General features: G+C 44.7%; 1 protein-coding gene across 3 annotated transcripts in view; it reads right to left on the reverse strand.

Annotated features, from left to right (window-relative positions):
• Positions 1-16,125, reverse strand: part of CTNNAL1 (catenin alpha like 1) — a 560,796-nt gene that overhangs the window by 103,808 nt on the left and 440,863 nt on the right. The gene's annotated exons all lie outside the window — the stretch shown is intronic.

Consider the following 16,125-nt stretch of genomic DNA (forward strand, 5'->3'; position numbering starts at 1 on the left):
GGCGCAAAAATACATTGGTCCCGACAGTGGCATCACAATGGGGGTGCGGCCCGCACCTGGGTGTCACCTGCCGAGATGTGACACCAAAGTGTTGGCTCCTGTTCAGTGACAGGAGCCGGGTGCTGTACTGTAACATTATGTGCAGCAACCCGGCTCCTGTCACTGTGTAAGAGCGGGCACTGCAGACACGTTAGTCTCCGGGGGCAGGCCTTAACTCTCGGACCCCGGAGCGACAAAAATTTGGGTTCGGGGTGCTTGGTCACACCCCCTCCCCTGAAGCCACGCCCATTTGCACCTGCAGCCGCACCGGGTGCATAAGAGATGAGAGACGCCTCTGGGTCCCACAAAATGCCGCAGACCAATGCATTTTCCTGGCACTTATCGCTGATGATGCTTTGCGTGGCATAATCCCCGATAAGTGATGGCATCGCGAGGAGGAGCGCGCTGCATCAGGGCTAATTGGACATTCCCCAGTGAACCATTTGCTGCGGATAATTGGATACCCCTCTGTGAGTTTTAAACCAATATTGTAAGAACGCATTCACTAAAAACCAGTGATGTCAATGAGGCAGCCCAAATAACAGTAATGTTTTGTATTAGAATGCAGCTAAAGAACCTCTTAATTAGATTTGTGTATCCCAAGATATACAAGAACTACAAGAATTCATTAGTTATCAAAACAGATTTCTCAGACAGATAAATGTTTCTGTAAGCATTTGCTTTGATGTATTCCTTGGTTTAAAATACAGTATCTTGAAGAAAAATATTCAGACTCTTGACAAAGTCTCAAATTTTATGGAACAATAAATCTGACAATGAAATAGTCCTCTATGACATTTTTATTTCAACACAACAAAAAGAAATATATCAGGAATCCTTTTCGTTTATGATATGAAAACATCTTAATAAAGAAAATTGAAATGTACTCTCTGTTGGAGATCTAAGTTTACATTTTTTTAAAACATTTGCCATGCGAGGACACAATTGTCTTATAATTGGCCTCCACATTTTCACATTCAGGTTATGATTCTGAAGGACAGCACTGAAAAAAAAAACTAAAGAGAATTGCAAAGATATTACATATAAAGTGATATACATGTATAAAGGAAGAAAAATATACAACATAATATTGAAGTGGGTCTGGGACTCAGGGTCGACAGCACAAAGGTCGACGCCAATTGGTCGACACACCTTAGGTCGACATGGACAAAAGGTCGACATGAGTTTTTTATGTTTTTTTGGTGTCGTTTTCTTCGTAGAGTGACCGGGAACCCCAATTAGTGCACCGCGTCCCCTCGCATGGCTCGCCATGCTTCGGGCATGGTGCCTTCGCTTCGCTCGGCACACTTTACCATTCCAATCGTAGTCCACGTGGATCGTTAAGTATGAAAAGGTTCAAAAAAAGAAAAAAATCGTGAAAAACTCATGTCGACCTTTTTCCATGTCGACCTTGTTCCTGTCGACCTTTTGGCCATGTCGACCAATTGGCATCGACCTAAGGTGTGTCGACCTTTGTGCTGTCGACCTGGAGTCCGGATACCTATTGAAGTGTCCAAATGCCACAGTGGCATACCTTCCAACTGTCCTGATTTTCGCGGGACAGTCCCGTTTTTTTGGGACTGTCCCACCCGCGGGCCGCGGTGGGGGCGCGGCAGTTGGGAAGCACCTGTCAATCACTGCTCTTGCCTAGCAAAGCAGCGCTGAATAGACGCTGTGCGCATGCGCACAGCATCTATTCAATGGAGACAGAAGGAGGCATGCCAGCAGTTCACAGAGCACTGGACATGCCCCCTTAGTGACGAAAAATGGGAGGCGTGACCATCGATCGTGGCACTACCATGAAGCCACACCCCTTTTACACAGGCCACACCCCCTTTTGGCGCTACACGCTCGCAGGACTAAATTGGCCCATTTTCATTGAATGAAATGTTGGGAGGTATGCAGTGGGTATTCAGTTTGATTATCACTGCCCTGGAAATGTTGTACCTCAAAACTCTGTACAAACAAGGGGACTTGTGATAAAAACCACAAAAAAAGTCAACAATTACTTTAAAGGTGCATACACACGGTGCAATGTGTGCTTACGATTTTACTATATAGTCATAATCGTAAGAAAAGTTATATCGCACCGTGTGTATACAGCTTGCGATACCAATGCGCGTTCGTGCGGGATTGGTATCGCAAGAAAAAATAGACTGTGCAGGCAAGGCAATTTTGACTATATGGTCTAGTTTCTAGTATAGTAAAAATTGTATATGGTCAAAATTGTACATAGCCAAAATCGCACAGTGTGTAGAGTCAATATCGGTGGTTCTGGGCTCCAGGGAGTTCAAGGGAAATCGTAAAATAAAAATCGGCATTTAGTCAGAATTGCACTGTGTGTATGCACCTTAAGGGAGAGAGATATGTATCGTAGCATCCAATCCATTTCTATTATTTCATAGACTGTACTTGATAAATGATTGCTAGAAGCCGATTGGTTGGTATGGGCAACTTGTCTTCTTTAGAAGGTTTGATACATCTCCCCCTTACGGAGTTACAGAGCTTAGTAGCAGGGACTGGCATAAACCATATTAAAAGTTCTGCCTAATACTTCTCTACTGAAGGTGTGAGTTCTCTCCCAAAATATTGCAGGTGGTTTGTTTTTTTTATGAAAATGTACAATATACACATTTTCTGGAGGTGAAAGCAATCAAAAACCAAATAGTATGTTAAGAACATAAAAACAGAGCCACTGGTTGGCAAAGAGGAATAAATTGCCAACTTCCACCAAAGTGCAGATGAGGAGCCTCAGAACAAGCAGAAACAAGGAGATGCCTGAACCATCCCAAACATTTCAAAAGGTATTTCAAAGTCACCATGGTCTGGATACCACCAGGTGAGTGATCCACACATTCCTTCAGCCAACTACACATTTGCAGGTTACACACAGTCATAGAACAGCCAGGTGCCCCAACTTCCATCCTCCCCAAACATGTAAAAAACCCTTCCTTCTGGCTGCACAAAGCTCATTGGGAAGGGTGCAATGGAGACGTCAGGAGGGCTGCAAGCAACAGACAGTAAGGAGAGAAACTATGACATCACAGCACATTCATGATCCTAGGAGTGCAGAGAGACCCTGGGAGGTGATATTATCTTGAAAAAGAATGATTAAGGACAATGGTAGAAATACTGTATCACATGCCCTGAAAGTTTTAATATGGCCAAAAATACTGGGATGTATAGTTCTACAGCAGCTGGAGGGCCGCCTATTGTCCACCCCTCAGAGCTGCATGTGTTGTGCTATTTACAGGCATGTAGTGTGGTCAGAGTGGTGAGTGGATGCAGGTGCAGTGATTGTGGCATGTGTATACAATGTACATGTTACTTTTTATTTTTTATTTTCAGTCAAGACACTTTTTGTCTGGAGTTTGTTTTTTCTCTCTTTATTTGCATGGGTTCCTTCAAATTCTCTGGTCCAGAAATATACTGGTAGGTAGCATGTGTGTGTCTGCTTAATTGCACTAACAACATTTGTGAAACATAAAACTGATTAAATAATGAATAATTCCTGCATGCATTATCTAGCAAAAAAAATAAAAAAATTGTATAATTAATGTTTCCATTTCCAGTTGCCCATGCTCCATTTTGCACTGTAGCATGTGCTAGCTCTGGGCACACGTCTGGCTGCATATGTCTTTTAACTACATGTGACTTACAAGTGATCAGTACAATTAATATATTACAGTACAATTAATGTATTATGGAACAAGGTATTCTCTTTTTTTTTTTTTTTACATATTTAAGCACTGCACGTTAAAAACACACATGCTAAGCTGATCAAAGGCATTATGACTAGGAACCTTTGGCGTTAAATCATAAATTGTCATGGATACAATTGCATGTCACTGGGAGACCGGATGTCTGTTCTAATTCTGTCGCAGGTTCCATCTGACCTTGGCGTGTTAGACTGTACTGTGTCATATTTCAGCTTGCTTAGCCAAAAAAGACAGGCTTGAGTTGGTGGCCCTACTTGCTTTCTGCATTGATATATAGTAGAATAATAATTTCCCTGTCCTTTAAAAGGACTTATTGGGTATGTAGGATAATACATGAAATTATTATAGGATCATAAACCATATGGAGCCCGCATTAAGAGTATGGAATTTTACATCTTAGCAATGCAACGTTACAATACAAAGATGGCACAGCAAGCAACAAACATTTACAATACCATGAACTATTACATTTATTAAAAACAAACACACAGCAGAAGCCCTGCATAAATAATGTTGTTTCCAATAAATCAAGACCCAAAAGAAATGTAATATTTTTTTCCACAAGAATAAGCTTAAAATGAAAGGTTTGCTTCTAGTTTACAGCAAGTACATAATGTATGTATAACAATTAATTGTTAATTAATTGCAGGGTGCATCGAACACAAGCTTTAGATAAATGTAATGTACTAGTAACGGAGTTATTGATCTGCTTTTAAGCAGCTTGTAAACACTGTTCTCATTATACATGCTACATACTGACTAGATGGGATCGGTATGAAATCCTGGTGTATGGGATGCCGGCTGTTACTATACCGTCAGCGGCATCCCGTCCACCAGAATGCCGGCAGGGGGGTGAGCGCATCGTGGCTCATCACGCTGTGGGCACGATGGCTCGCTTCACTCACCACACTGCGGGCATGGTGGCTCGCTTCGCTCACTACAGGTTCTATTCTCCCTCTATGGGTGTTGTGTACACCCACAGAGGGAGAATCACCTACCTCACCGGTATTCTGGCAGTGGGATTGAACCCCTTTCGGGATTACAGCGTCTGTATTGCAAGTGGCAGGATCCCGACGGGATGTATTTTAAACGCGTTCCGACTAGATAAGCAAATAGGGTTCCCACAAGCAGCACTGCTCATACTGTACATGCCTGTATTATACAGTAAAGAATAAGATATGGACCAGTGGCAGATTTTACCAATGGGCTGCAGGACTGCCACCCTGCCCTGTGTTAGTGAGCCAGATGCAGTCGGGGTGTGGATTATTAGACCTACACTAAAAAGGTCTACCACTAGTTGTAGACATGCATTAGGTCGACAGGGTCAAAAGGTCGACATAGAATAGGTAGGCAATATGAAAGATTGACAGGGTCAAAATGTCGACAGGGTCAAAAAGATGACATGTAAAGGGTTGACACAAAAAAGGTAGACAATTATTATTATTTTTTTAGGTGTTTTGTCACTTTTCTGCCACAAACATTTATTTATTAACAGTTCAGAATCAGATGTTGAAGGGACCTTGAATGGAACTGGGCACATTCAACCATGTCAAATGCCGAAACCAATGACCCCAGTATCCGTATCGCTGCATGAATGAATACTCTCCGACTGTGCAGCAAGCTGGGGATTCTCATCTGTAATGTGGACATTTTGTCCAGTGGCAGAACTTTTCTCTGTAAACTGGAATCCAGTATTGCTCCTAAATGCATCATCCATTGGGATGGGACTAGAGAGCATTTTGCCCAATTTATGAGCCATCTGTGAGCCTGCAAGGAGGCTATAGTCACTTGCAGATGGCAGATTTCCTGGGATTGTGCCAGGATGAGCAGGTCGTTTAGGTATGGAAATATGCTTATCCCCTGGCGACGAAGCTGAGCTGCCATCACCATATTGATTTTGGTGAACACTCGAGGAGCTGTAGCAAGTCCAAAGGGTAGTGCCTGAAATTGGAAATGCTGCTAGAGGATTTCAAACCTGAGATAGCGCTGATGGCAGAGTGCTATTGGTACATGCAGGTAGGCATCTTGAAAGTGCAGAGACACTATGAAATCCCCCGGCTCCATTGCCAGGGTAATAGCCTGTAAAGTTTCCATATGAAACCGGGGTACCCAAATATATTTGTTCAGAGCTTTGAGACTGAGAATGAGCTGATGGGACCCATTGGGCTTCTGAACCAGGAAAAGAGTAGAGTAGAAACCCAGTCCTCATTGTGCTTATCACTCCTGATTGGTAAGGTCTGAATTACTTTTTGTAGAGCCCTGGCCTTTATTGAATCTAAAGGCGGGCTGGTGCAAAAGAACTGCTCGGGTATTCACTTCACGAAGGTGAAGGCGTAACTCTGAGAAACCACTTCTTGCACCCAGGTATATGTGGAGGACTGACACCATACCAGTGCAAACTGCAGAAGTCTGCCTCCAACCCTGGGGTCCCCCAGGTGGAAGCACATGCCATTAGGTGGAGGGTTTGTCTTCTGATTTGGAAATCGGACGTCTGGCTGCCCAGGCCTGTCTGGCTTTAGGCTTACAGGTTTTAGTTGATTGAAACTATCTGGAATAAGCCTGTCCTTTTGCTCTGCCCTGGTTCCAAAATGTTCGGAAAGCAGAGGACTTTTGTTTCGGAGTTGATGCAGATGGCAGAAATGCTGATTTAGAGGCTGCTAAGGTAGCCACTATTTTGTCCAATTCTGTTCCAAACAGAATATCTCCAGCAAAGGGTAGGGATTCCAATGCAGTCTTGGATTCCGAATCTGCCTTCCAGGGTCATAGCCACACCGCTCGGCGGACTACTACTGAGGTGGCTGAAGCTTGGGAAGCTAGTAGGCCTATGTCTAAGGCTGCTGCTTGCCTTATATTTGTTATATGAGACTATCCTCTAATGCGTCCACCCAGCTTGCAACAGCCTTGGCCACCCATGCTGAGTCCGTAGCTGGTCTTGCAATTGCCCCCATAAAGGAAAAAACAGATTTAAGACAGGTTTCAACTTTTCTGTCCGTCAGGTCTTTCAAAGAAGACGTTTATGGTATAGGCAATGTAGAAGTGCGCACTAGATGTGCCACATGAGCATCAACTGTGGGAGGTAATTCTCATTTGGCACATTCTACCGGTGGAAGAGAATAAAAAGAAGCCATTTTCTTTGTGAAGTTAAACCTCTTATTTGGAGTATCCCATGCTTCCAGCATCAGTTCAGTAAGCTGATCTGATTTCGGGAATTCAGCTTTGACTATTTTTTGTCTTTACAGATTGGAGCCTTAGGCTTTGGTGGTGGCTCCTGTTCTTCTATTGTCCCTATGGACTTTACCGTATGAATCAATGCGGGCACATCCACTGAGATGTGACTATCTTCTTCACCTGACGGGGACTCTGGGAGACATCTCAGATTCTGAAAGCTGTGTAGATTGTGAGGACGGTGCTGCACAGCTATGTGCTCTCCCTTCCACAGACTTGTCTGCCTGCAACATCTGTTGAAAGGCCACAGAGGTCTGAGCCAAATCCTGGACTGAATTTGAGAACACATCTACCCATGGAGGCTGTGGAGGAAACCTCATAGCTGGAGGTATTGCAGGTGTAGGCAAACAATACGATATATGCGTCAAAACCTGTTCAAAAGAAGCCACCCAACGTGGTTCCTGTTCTGGTGCTGGTTCTAGGCTAGCAGCTTGATTTGGTTTAGGAACATAACAATTTGAACACAACTCATCCTGCACCAGGTCCTGAGAGGTTAATCCTGCAGCACAGAATTTGCATGAAATGAATACATGTGTAGTAGTAACTGTCTTGTTACTCTTGACTTTCATGGACATCGTAACAATATAATCACACAATCAATGTATATTGAGCAGCAATGTGACAGTCTTCACTTAAAACAGGTACAAGTGAAGTACAGTGGAAAAAATTTTTTCACACCAGCCTTTAAGGTTTAAAAGGTGAAAGGGATAGAATAGAGCAGACAGAAACAACATTGAAGTCAGACAGCAGAACTAGCTTAAGTCACAAACAATGCAATAAATTATACAATTGCAATGGGCACTTAATCGACTACTCAGTACCAGAGGGGTAGGTAGGAGTCAGTGCTGTATAACCTGGCCCTTAGAAGGGGTATACAGGGAGGCTAAACCCAGGGTTCCTGAAGACATGCAGTAGCAATGTCGCCCAGAGTATATTTTCGCCAAGTGACTAACTGCAACAGATGCATCCAGTGTATATTGCCACACAGTGATTACTGCAGCAGACACATGTATAATGTTGCTTTGCGTCTTTTACACAGAAGCGGGCCAATCAATTCAAGATGGGAAAACCGTAGTTAATTTTCCACCTGAGCCGGGGGGAGGGGTGACTGAGGGAGGGCCTTACTCCTTACTGCTGACGTCCCACCCATGGTTCTGTGACCTCCAAATTTATCCCCAGAACCTGTGATCCCTGGTGGTCTAGCGGGGGAACATCCGTGGCTGTCTGATAGCCTCCAACCCGAGACAGCCAGGCTGCGCCTTACTGTACCTTTCTCCCCGTGCTTCTGCTAGCTAACCCCCGCTGATGCCTGTCTAAATCACCAGCATAGTTACTGGTGTGGCAGCACCGGCAGGAAGTTGTTGGAGCGGTTACCGCAATACGTCTAAGACGCATATCGCAACACGCTCTTAAAATCGCTATATAAAATAACAACATTTAAAAAAAAGCTTGAGACTGTGAAACAGTCCCACTATTTTATAAGTGGTCCGGCTTCTGCAGCACCAAACAAACAACTGACTTCCCTTGGCCAGGAGGCGGGTTAATAGGGGAGGTTGGACTGGAGCAATTCGGGAGCTCAAAAACTTAACCGTTTGGTGCCCGATCCTTATCTAACCACCTACACCTCATATGTCAATCCTGTGGATCAATTGTGGACCCTGAAGAAGAAATTCAAATAGGCGAGCCACACCAACTGCTCCCCCAAACACTGCCACATATTGCCGCCTCGGACTGACTGGCAGTTGGTGTGGCACTTGTAACTTGTACAGTTGTAAGGCAACAACCGCTCATATGTAATATTCTCGGTTTCATTCTGACTTCCCATCATGCCAAAGTGTTATGAGGACTACTCGATAAGTGGGTTATCAGGTGGGACCAGGTGATGCTCACGCAATGACCCCTTGCACAGCAGTCTTTTAGCCTCCTGTGATGCTAGGCTTCTCTTATAGCAGCCGCCTTTCCAGGGGGGAATTAGGTCCACCCCATACTCAGATACCCCAGGTTTTATGTATGGACAAGGTGGCTATTGGAGGCTGGGCAAGAGTAAATGCTGTACTGTGAGACGCCACAGGACAGCCTTGATAACCCTGCCCAATACTCAGACAGGAATAATAAACAAATTGTACACAGGTGCAACAATGCACAGGGTGATATTATAACAGAGGTTCCCAAACGCGGTCCTCAAGGCACTCCAACAGTCCAGGATTTAGGTATATCCATGGCTCAGCACAGATGGTTAAATCAAATTGACTGAGGTGCTGATTAAGTCACCTGTGGCCAAGCATGGATATATTTAAAACCTGGACCGTTGGGGTGCCTTGAGGACCGTGTTTGGAAACCTTTGTATTATAACAAATACTCAAAGAATATGAAGTGCAACAATGCACAGGATGGTACAATAATGAATGCTAATGATATGTAAATGCTACAGTACACAGGACGATATTATAATAAAACACAAGAGGTAACTCAAACTCTGAAAATAACCAATGCAAAATCCCAGGATTTAGCTTAAGCTGTCTGATGTGGATTCTGAAGAAGCCGAGAATTTGTAACTGGAACAGAACCCCCTAAAGGGAAGCAGAGATTTAGATACACGGAGACTGACTTCAGAGCAGGATTACACTATGTGCAGTGATAGCAGGCTTGGCAACTGGAACAGAAAGCACTAACTGCACAGATTCTACATTCCACCAAGGGAACAGGTACAAACAGGAACTTGAAGCTATAACCGGCCTCAGGTAAGGGTCAGGCTGGGTAATAAAGGAAGCAAGCCTCAATCAGGATAGCTGGAAAGCCAGATACAAGGTAATGGTCTAATTATCTGACAGGTGTGACTGTACAGGCCACAGTTACACAGACTCACCAAAGACAACCCGCAACAGTACCTCAAACAAGTACATAAGAAAACCTGGAATGCTAACAGAAATACATAAGACTCACAACATAAAAACATAAACAGAATGCAAGCTCTATATGCAGCTTGTAACACAGAGACGATAGACCACTGCTTCCCCTTAAAGCCATTAGGCTGTGGGGTAGATGTATGAACTGCCGATATATATAGTAACATAGTTTCTGAGGTTGAAAAAAGACAATTTGTCCATCGAGTTCAACCTGTTAGTGGTCTCCTACACTGGATTATTATTAAGACTAATTTTAACTGTGGTGAGTGTTTAACCGTAAACTCAAATACTTTGTTTTTTATTACTATAGTACATTATTTAACCACCATAACCTTGTATATCCTTATCCATTAGGAATTTATCAAGCCCATTTTTAAAAGTTGTGACCGAGAGCCTAATTCAGATCTGTTCGCTCGCTAGCTATTTTTTGCAGTGCTGCGAACAGATAGATGCCGCCTATAGGGGAGTGTATTTTAGCTTTGCAAGTGTGCGAACGCATGTGCAGCCGAGCAGTACAAAAAACAGTTTATGCAGTTTCTGAGTAGCTCTGACCTTACTCAGCCGCTGCGATCACTTCAGCTTATTCGAGCCCAGAATTGACGTCAGACACCCGCCCTGCAAACGCCTCGACACGCCTGCGTTTTTCCAAACACTCCCAGAAAACGGTCAGTTGCCACCCATAAACGCCCTGTTTCTGTAAATCACCTTTCGTTTGGCTGTGCGAATGGATACTTCGCTAGAACCAGTGCACAGCAACGATCTGCTTTGTACAAGTACAACACGCCTGCGCATTGCGGTGCATACGCATGCGCAGTAGTTACCTGATCACTGCACAATGAAAAATGCTAGCGAGCGGACAGATCTGAATTAGGCCCCGAGGTCGCTATCAATACTCTCTCAGGTAGGGAATTCCATATACATATTGTCCTTACTGTGAAGAAACCTTTCCATCTCTTTGTGCGAAATCTCGTCTCCTCCAACCTAAGTGGGTGTCCAAGTGTCCTTTTTGATGATCTTACCAAAAACAAATCCCCCGCTAGCTCTGTGTATTGATCCCTTATATATTTGAAAATGTTAATCATGTCCCCCCTCTTAATCTCCTTTTTTCCAATGTAAACATGCCTAGCCTAGCAAGCCTTTCCTCGTATTCTAGTGTCTCCATGCCCTTTATCAATTTGGTCGCTCTTCTCTGAACCTTTTCTACTTCCAGGATATCCTTTTTGTAATATGGTGCTCATAACTGTACACAGTATTGAAGATGTGGCCTCACTAATGATTTACATAGTAGGAGTATAACACTCTCATCCCTTGCATCAATTCCCGGCTTAATGCATGCTAATACCTTGTTTGCCTTTTTTGCTGCATTCCTACTTTGGGTACTGCTGTTAAGTTTGTTATTTATGTGAACACCTAAATCTTTGTCCAGTACAGAAATTCCTAGTTTCTCCCCGTTTAGTAAGTAGGAGGTGTTCCTAGGGGCCGGAACACTTGTAGCCCCCAAACAGAAGATGCGGGACAATGCATCTGCGTTGGCCAATTGTGTACCCGGTCTATGTTTGACAGTAAACTTAAAATCCTGCAATGCTAGAAACCATCTAGTTACACGAGCATTCTTGCCTCTATTTACATACATCCATTTTAAAGGGGCATGATCTGTCACTAGTCTGAATTGTCTACCCAAGAGGTAATATCTCAAGGTATCTAGTGCCCACTTAATGGCCAGAGCCTCCTTTTCCACAATGGCATACCTATTTTCATGCTCATTGAGTTTCCTACTCAAATAAATGATAGGGTGTTCATCCCCATCTCTGGTTTGGGACAGCACAGCCCCTATCCCTACCTCTGAGGCATCTGTCTGTACCACAAATTCTTTTGAAAAATCTGGTGTTATCAATACAGGTTGTGAACACAAAGCCACTTTTAACGCTTGAAACGCTTTTTCTGCATCAGGGTTCCATTTCACCATATTTGACTGCTTCCCTTTGGTAAGGTCTGACAACGGCACTGCTGTGGTCGCAAAATTGGGAATAAACCATCTATAGTACCCAGTTATTCCCAAAAAAGCCCTTACCTGTTTTTTATTTACTGGACGAGGCCAGTTTTGAATAGCATCAATTTTATTCAATTGGGGCCTAATCAGACCTCTGCCTATGGTGAAGCCCAAGTATTTGACCTCCTCCATTGCGAGGCAGCACTTCTTTGGGTTAGCAGTTAACCCTGCCTCTCTGATGGAGTCCAGTACTGCTTGTACTTTTACCAAATGGGACCCCCAGTCTGTACTGTGAATTGCCACATCATCCAAATAGGCAGCTGCATATTTTCTATGGGGCCTCAAAATTTTATCCATTGCCCGTTGAAAGGTTGCTGGAGCCCCATGCAACCCAAAGGGTAACATCTTATACTGGTACAGCCCCTCCAGAACCGAAAAGGCTGTTTTTTCTTTTGTGCTATCAGATAAAGGTATTTGCCAGTAACCTTTGGTCAGGTCCAACATGGTGAGAAACCTCGCTGTTCCCAGCCTTTCTATAAGCTCATTCACACGGGGCATGGGGTATGCGTCAAACTTGGACACCTCATTTAACTTACGAAAGTCATTACAGAAGCGTATGCTACCATCTGGCTTCGGGATGAGAACTGTGGGACTGGACCACTCACTGTTAGATTCCTCTATGACTCCAAGTTCTAACATGGTTTTAACTTCTTTAGAAACAGCTTCTCGCTGAGCTTCAGGAATCCTATATGGCTTTAAATGGACCCTGACCCCTGGTTCTGTGACAATGTCATGTTTTATTATGGTTGTTCGCCCAGGCAGCTCTGAAAATATCTCCCTATTTTGGATCAGAAATTCTTTAACCTGTTTGTTCTGATCAGCTGATAATGGGGGTCATTCCGAGTTGTTAGCTCGGTAAATTTCTTCGCATCGCAGCGATTTTCCGCTTAGTGCGCATGCGCAATGTCCGCACTGCAACTGCGCCAAGTAAATTTGCTATGCAGTTAGGAATTTTACTCACGGTTTTTTCTTCGTTCTGGTGATCGTAATGTGATTGACAGGAAGTGGGTGTTTCTGGGCGGAAACTGGGCGTTTTATGGGTGTGTGTGAAAAAACGCTACCGTTTCTGGGAAAAACGCGGGAGTGGCTGAAGAAACGGAGGAGTGTCTGGGCGAACGCTGGGTGTGTTTGTGACGTCAAACCAGGAACGACAAGCACTGAACTGATCGCAGATGCCGAGTAAGCCTCGAGTTACTCAGAAACTGCACAGAGATGTCTTATCGCAATATTGCGAATCTTTCGTTCGCAATTTTGATAAGCGAAGATTCACTCCCAGTAGGCGGCGGCTTAGCGTGTGCAAAGCTGCTAAAAGCAGCTTGCGAGCGAACAACTCGGAATGACCCCCAATGTCTCTGACACTTTTACTGCGGGAAGCAACCGAGGTGAAGACACCGAAGGGCAAGGCTCCGCTGACAGAGACAACCTATCTTTCCAGGGTTTGATTAAGTTAACATGGTAGATTTGTTCGGGTTTTCTCTTTCCCGGTTGGTATACTTTGTAATTAACCTCATTCACTTTTTCCCTAATCTCAAATGGACCCTGCCATTTAGCTAAGAACTTGCTTTCCACCAACCCATCAGTTTGGGGATGGTAAATGGACGTCCTGAGGTGAGTGACCTTAAATAATTTGCACAATTCTTTCATGATCCTTGACATAAATGGAGTACCTTGGTCAGTCAAAATTTCTTTTGGTATTCTCACTCTACTAAAAACCTGCACCAGCTCCCTAGCTATCGCCTTGGTTGTGATAGTGCATAAAGGGACAGCCTCAGGATATCGAGTGGCATAGTCCATAATTACCAGGATATACTGATGGCCCGAGCGGACTTTAACAAGGGCCCCACGAGATCCATGGCTATTCTGTGAAACGGGACCTCTATAATAGGCATGGGAACTAGTGGGCTCCTGAAATGAGGTCTAGGGGCATGATACTGGCATTCAGGACAGGAAGAGCAATATTCAGACACTTCTTTATAAACACCGGGCCGAAAGAACCTTTGTAAAACTCTTTCAGTGGTTTTTTCTGCCCCTAAATGTCCTGCTGTAACGTGACTATGAAATAAATCTAGTACCGTTCTCCGATAAGGCTGGAGAACTACCAGCTGTTCCACCACATCCTCACCCTTTTTGACAATGTGGTACAAGAGCTCATTACAGATGGCCATGTGGGGATATGTAACCCCGTCACCTGGTACCACAGGTTCCCCATTAACAATCTTAACATTCTCTCTAGCCTTTATCAAGGTAGGATCCTTTAACTGTTCAGATGCAAACAGATCCTTCTTTACCTCCAGGTCAGGCACGCTTTCAGTTCTAACTACTATGTCTCTGTTCCCAGCAAGAGGGTCCTCTCTGGACTCCCCATCTGTCACTTCCCCAGCCAAACTAGCAAAAGGCAAAGGGTCAGAAAGTTCCGAAGACACACGTACATCCATAAAATCACCGGTATTATCAACTGGCTCTTTACTTCTCACATCTGTTGATAAACGTGATTCCCACAGTTTCCAAAAATGAGAAAAATCCCTCCCTATTATGGCCTCATGCACCAAGGTGGGACCAGTCCTACTTTAACCATTGCTGACCCACAACAAGTTTCTATATTCACTTCAGCAGTGACATAATGTTGGGTATCCCCATGTATGCAAGTTACCCCAATAGGTATTTGCTGGACCTTTAAGGGGTTCACTAACCCAGCTTTCACGAGGGTAACTAAACTTCCTGAATCTAGCAAGGCCTCTACCCGGTTACCCTCTAAGAGCACATCACACATTTGTTTTTCCAGCTCAGGTGAAGGTACCACAGTACAGGCTAACCTAGCAAAGAAAGACATTCTGCGACATTCAAAGGCAGCATCACATTGCATGGGTTCTTGCCTGACTGGGCAATTGGCAATAACATGACCTGGCATACCACACCTAAAACATTTAACCACACGATTATCAACCCGTTTGGGCAGCATAGACCGTTCTAGCCCCATTGGCCTGTCTCCAGGGCCAGTGTTTTCAGTCTCTCCAGCCTTGCGTTCTCTTAACCGCCCAGCAACGTTTTCCCACGGAAAGTCTTACCAGTCTTTACTGAAGAACGCTGTCGAGGATCTATGGGTTGCTGGGTGGTCATCAGTAATTCCTCTGCTGCCAAATACCTCTCTACCATGTCCACTAATTGGTCAGCAGTACCCGGGTTTCCATGGCTCACCCACTTGCGCAGGACCATGGGCAAAGATCTCAAATAGCGGTCCATGACGACTCTTTCAACCATCTGGGGACCAGTTAATGTCTCTGGCTGTAACCATTTTTTTGTTAGCTGAATAAGGTTGTGCATCTGGGAGCGAGGAGGCTTCTCCATGGCGTCCACCCAACGGTGCACCCGTTGTGCTCGTACTGTCAGCGTGACTCCCAGGCGGGTCAGGATCTCAGTCTTAGTTTATCATAGTCCCGAGCCTCAGCAGGGCTTAAATCAAAGTACGCTTTTTGGGGCTCACCTGACAGAAAAGGTGCCAGCAGACTGGCCCACTGGGCTTTCGGCCAGTTCTCACGCTAAGCAGTCCTTTCAAACGTGGTCAGGTAGGCCTCCACATTATCAGCCTTTGTCATTTTATGCAGGAAGTGACTGGCCCGTATAGAACTAGAGCTGGTCGGAGCACTGACGGCCACATCTCCAATCCGGGCTGCAAGGCTCTGCACCACTTCTGTTAAGGCCTCTCTATCCTGACGCTGTTGCCTGTAAAGTTCATCAATAGCCACCTGCTGCTGTCTCCAATTTTCCTCCATTGCCACCTGCTGCTGTCTCCAATTTTCCTCCATTGCCACCTGCTGCTGTCTGTTGGCCTCCTGCTGAGCCGCTGTAGCTTGCAGCAAGGCTTTAAGCAGTTCCTCCACGTCGACAGATTTTTCAGGCGGCTTTGTAGCTGCTTTCACCCAGGACATATATCAAATCCTCAGGGGTGAGTCTCAGCAACTTCACACTGGGCTGTATCTGCATAAACCACCGTTTTCTGCAGGCCTCATAAAGCTGCTGCTTTCACTTATGCGCAGTACGGAGTTTCTCGCATTCTCCACCAAGTTGTAACACTATAAGGGAACAAGGTGCCGTTTCGTGGGGTAAATGGCAGCTATGCAGCAGCTAAGGAATCACACAAGTCCAGTGTGTGGTGTAACTGGCCACGACCAGTTTTATTAAACAGAAA

The sequence above is a fragment of the Pseudophryne corroboree genome, chromosome 5 (assembly GCF_028390025.1).
Source record: "Pseudophryne corroboree isolate aPseCor3 chromosome 5, aPseCor3.hap2, whole genome shotgun sequence".
In the NCBI taxonomy this organism is placed as follows: domain Eukaryota; kingdom Metazoa; phylum Chordata; class Amphibia; order Anura; family Myobatrachidae; genus Pseudophryne; species Pseudophryne corroboree.